Below are 4,963 nucleotides of genomic sequence, written 5' to 3'. Positions count from 1 at the left end.
AGAGACTCTAAGCTCGTGGGCAGTCAGTCAATCAGTTGTATTTATTGAGCCCTTACTGCTTACAGAGCACTGTACTAAGTGCTTGGGAGAGTACATTCGAACAATATAACACATTTTCTGCCCACAATAAGCTTACGGTTCAGAGGGGCAGACCGACGTTCATATAAATACAAAAATTACAGAAATGCACATAATTGCTGTGGGGCTGGGGGAATGAATAAAGTCAGGGCAACACACAAGAGAGTTGAAGTAAAGAAAAAAGGGGAATCTGTCTACCAACTCTGTGGTTTTACACTCTCCCAAGCATTTAGTGCTGTGCTCTGTACAGAGTAAGCATTTCAATACATGCCATTGACGAGGAACCCAAATTTCCATGTGGCTGATGAGCCTTTCTGACCCCGTTAGGGTCCTGTGGACAAGAGATAGGCCAGGATTGGACAGGGTCGCCTAAAGGCCCTCCGGATTGAAGCGTGACTAGCTTTGGAGAGCAGAAGGTAACATGCCAGGGCATTTGCATGGGTCTGCTCTCCTCCAGGTTTCACTTAACACTTCAGCTCTTCTGGGTTGGCAAACTCTCGTTGGCTTTCCTCTGAAGAACATCAGCTAGCACAATTCTGAAGGATTACTTTCTTGAGACAGAATGCGGGATGACTGCCCAAGCACACCTGTGCATCCCATCGCTGCCTAAAGGAAGCATTCAGGGAAATCGAGAACCGAACCTAGCAGCCCAGGATCTAGGGGAATCCAAAACCACTTCCAGAAAGTTCCTCGGGACGATGAGCCTGACAAGGACAGGGTTCTTCCGTGGAACACACATTTACCACATCTTTTCAATCTTTTGTTTCTGTTCCTTTCAGAAGATTGGCCTTGTGACCAATCAAGAAGGCCAATCTAGCGTTTGTCACAATGGCCAATTTTTGTTGCCCATCTCCCGCTCCCTCCGCTGACAATACGGTGGCTTTTAAAATCTGTAATTGTCTGAGACACTATGGACTGGAGGCATTTCTGACCGCAGGCATTATAAAGAGCCTCTGAAGGGGAAGAGGAGAAGGGGGAGAAGAGAAAAAAAAGACAGGGAGGAATAAAAAATGAGGGAGGGGAAACAGAAGCCTGAGAGGACAGAGGGCAGGGGAGATACTGATTGAATGAGAAAGATTCCCCAGGGGAGAAGGTGCTGTTGTCTGAGAATTTGCTTCAGTTTCTGGGAGACAAGCTGGAGGCTAGTCTCAAAAAATAGGAAATCCTGCCATACAGACTTCTTGTTTGTGGGCCAATGCTATATCGAATCCAAATTCTTGGGCATTTCCTGTATCACTACCAAATACGGGGAAAAGCCTGGATTTCCTAGGAAATGTTTTTGTGTTTTTGATGATTTCGTGGCACATATAAACTGAACCTTCCATGACAAGATCCCTGGCAAAGGGTTTTTTCTTCTGTGACAAAGTCCCCTTTGTGATGGGATGCGGAGATGAAGACATTGGCTAATAGAGAAGAGGCGGTGGTGTCTCACTCGCTCAAAACAGGCTCACCAGAAGGCTTTAACTTTCTGATGTTTAATTTGGTCTCTGCCTATCATTTTTCCATTGGGGCACTAAATGCCATCCACCAATAGGCAGGCAAGGGGACAGCACATTTTGAGGGGCATGCCCAAATTTTACACAACAAACACATTTCCGGTCAAGTGACAATCCATCATGGGTTGATGCCGGGCCTACTTACCACTGACCTGCCGCTGACCTGTCCACCTAACACCTCCACTTAACTTCTCTGTGCCTCAGTTTCCTTAACTCTAAAATGAAGCCCCAATATCTGTTCTCCCTGCCTCTCAGGCTATAAACCCCATGTGGGACAGGGACTGGGTCCGATCTGATTATCTAGAGAAGCAGCATGGACTGGTGGATACAGCATGGTCCTGGGAGTCAAGAGGACCTGGGTTCTAGCTCTGTCTCTACCATTTGTCTGCTGTGTGACCTTGGGCAAGTCACTTCATTTCTCTGGGCCTCAAGTACCTCATCTGTAAAATGGTGATTAAGACTGGGAGCCCTAGTTGGGAAAGGGACTGTGTCCAACCTGATTTGCTTGTATCCTCCTCATAGCTTAGAACAGTGTCTGGCACATAGTAAGCGTTTACCAAATGCCATGATTACTATTATATTCCACAGCCCCCTTCAGGGGTGGCCCATCTCCTCCACATTCCTGTCCAAATTTCTCAAAATGGTTGTACCATTCTGCTACTTTCACTTCCATTCCACCAACTCCCTTCTTGACTTATTTCAGTCAGGTTTTCTTCCCATTTTCTCCACTCAGAGCGAATGCTTCAGAATCACCGTGAACCTCCTCATAATCAAGCACGCTGGACTCAACTCTGTCCTTAGGACTTGGCCCCCTTCAACACCTCCTTATGGTTTTTATGGTATTTGTTAAGTGCTTACAACGCATCAGGCACCTTACTAAGTGTGGGATAGATTCAAGATAATCAGGTTGGGCACAGTCCCTGTCCCACATGGGGCTCACCGTCTCAATCCTCATTTTACAGATGAGGTAACTGAGGCCCAGAGAAGTTAAGTGACTTGCCCAAGGTCACAAGTCATGCAGGTGGCAGAGTCAGGATTAGAACTCAGGTCCACAACTCCCAGACCCCTGCACTGACCACTGGGCCCCGCTGCTTCTCCTTCTCCAGAAGACATTAGACCTGGTTTTGCCAACATGGCACAGGGATCAGAGGTCATGGATTCAAATCCCAGCTCTGCCAACTGTCAGCTGTGTGACTTTGGGCAAGTCACTTAACTTCTCTGGGCCTCAGTTACCTCATCTGTAAAATGGGGATTAAAACTGTGAGCCCCCCGTGGGACAACCTGATCACCTTGTAACCTCCCCAGCGCTTAGAACAGTGCTATGCACATAGTAAGCGTTTAACAAACACCATTACTATTATTATTATTATAATTATTAGATAGGGAGTAGAACAAATATGAAATTGCAAACTTCTTTCAGGCAGAGATTGTGTCTACCATCTGTACTATACTCCGCACACAGTAAACGAGTGCTCAATAAATATCATTGATTGATTTGTGGATGACAGACCTGAACAAAGGAGAATTATAACAAAAATCTTACAACAGCAGACACACATGTTCATAAGTGTTAAGAATGGAGTTAGAATAAGTGATAGAGGTGTGACAGGTGGTCGGAAATAATTGGGGGTGCTGGACATTAGTAAGGAAAAGCTGACTTGAGGGGGAAGGATTTCAGGGGGTGGTTCTCCTCCTCCTATCTATCCCACTACTCTCCCACTATTTGGGGGCGTCCTGCAAGGCTCTGGTCAGGGTCCCCTATATCCACTCTGTCAGGGTGCTCATCCCCTTATCTACCTCTATTCAGATGACACCCCCAAACTACTTTTCCAGACCAAACTCTCTCCTGCCAATCAATCTCCAATCATCTTGCCCCTCCAGGACCTTTTTTAAAGATATTTGTTAAATGTTTACTATGTGCCAGGCACTGTACTAAGCGCTGGGGTAGATACTAGCTAATCAGGTTGGACACAGTCCCTGTCCCACATGAGGTTCACAATCTTCATCCATTTTGCCCATGAGGAAAGTTAGGCACACAGAAGTTAAGCGACTTGCTCAAGATCAAGGACTTATTCATTTGGACAGCCCATCAGCATCTCAAAATTATTACAACCAAAACATAGCTTTCAGTCCCCTCCCAAATTTCCCCAGACTATCATTCTCTCTGTCTGGGAACCTAAAATCTCTGTTTCATCGTCAGAGGTCAGGTCCGTTTGGAAGCTTGACAGAGCTTGAAAATAATAGGCCATCCCTTCACACTGAACTGAATATCTATCATCATCAATGGTATTTATTGAGCACTTACTGGGTACACGGTACTATACTGAACACTTGGGAGCGTACAATGTAACAGAATTGGTAGGGATGTTCCATGCCCACAATGAGCTTACAGTCCAGAAGGGGAGACAGACATCAATGTTAATACCTAATTTGTAATTTATGATATGTACATAGTGCTGTGGGGCTAAAGGTGGGGCAATATCAAATGCCCAAAGGTCATAGATTGAAGTGCATAGATGACACACAGAGAGAGTGAGCCAGGGAAATGAGGACTTAATCGGGAAAGGCCTCTTGGAGGAGACGTGACCTTAATAAGGCTTTGTAGGGGGTGGGGAGAGGGGTGGTCTGGCTTATATGGAGAGGGAGGGAGTTCCAGATCATCAATCATATTTATTGAGCGCTTACTATGTGCAGAACACTGTACTAAGCACTTGGGAAGTACAAATTGGCAACATATAGAGACAGTCCCTACCCAACAGTGGGCTTCCAGATGACAGGGAGGACGTGAGGTGGACGAGATCAGGGGCCCAGTGAGTAAGCACATGCTAGAGGAGTGGAGTGTGTGGGCTGGGCTGGAGTAATAATGATAATAATAGCATTTATTAAGTGCTTACTATGTGCAAAGCACTGTTCTAAGCACTGGGGAGGTTACAAGGTGATCAGGTTGTCCCACGGGGGGAAGGGGGGTCACAGTCTTAATCCCCATTTTACAGATGAGGTAACTGAAGCACAGAGAGGTTAAGTGACTTGCCCAAAGTCACACAGCTGACATTTGGCAGAGCCGCAATTTGAACCCATGACCTCTGACTCCAAAGCCCATGCTGTTTTCCACTGAGCCAGGCTGAGTAGCAGATCACTGAAGTGAGGTAGGAGGGGGCGAGCTGAATAAGGGCTTTAAAGTTTCATGCGGAGGCGGATGGGCAACCACTGGAGGTTCTTGAGGAGTGGGGAGACGGACTGAACGTGCATGTCTACAGAGCTGAGTAATCCAGTGGAGTCTAGGGGAACCGGCCCAGAGTGGTTGTAACCAACTTTCTATATGACTAAGAAAGGGAAGTGTAGTGACCGAGCCGGGATTAGAACTTAGGTCCTCTGATTCCCAGGCCAGT

This window comes from Tachyglossus aculeatus, chromosome 23 (assembly GCF_015852505.1).
Source record: "Tachyglossus aculeatus isolate mTacAcu1 chromosome 23, mTacAcu1.pri, whole genome shotgun sequence".
In the NCBI taxonomy this organism is placed as follows: domain Eukaryota; kingdom Metazoa; phylum Chordata; class Mammalia; order Monotremata; family Tachyglossidae; genus Tachyglossus; species Tachyglossus aculeatus.
Note: the sequence above shows the minus strand (reverse complement) of the source record.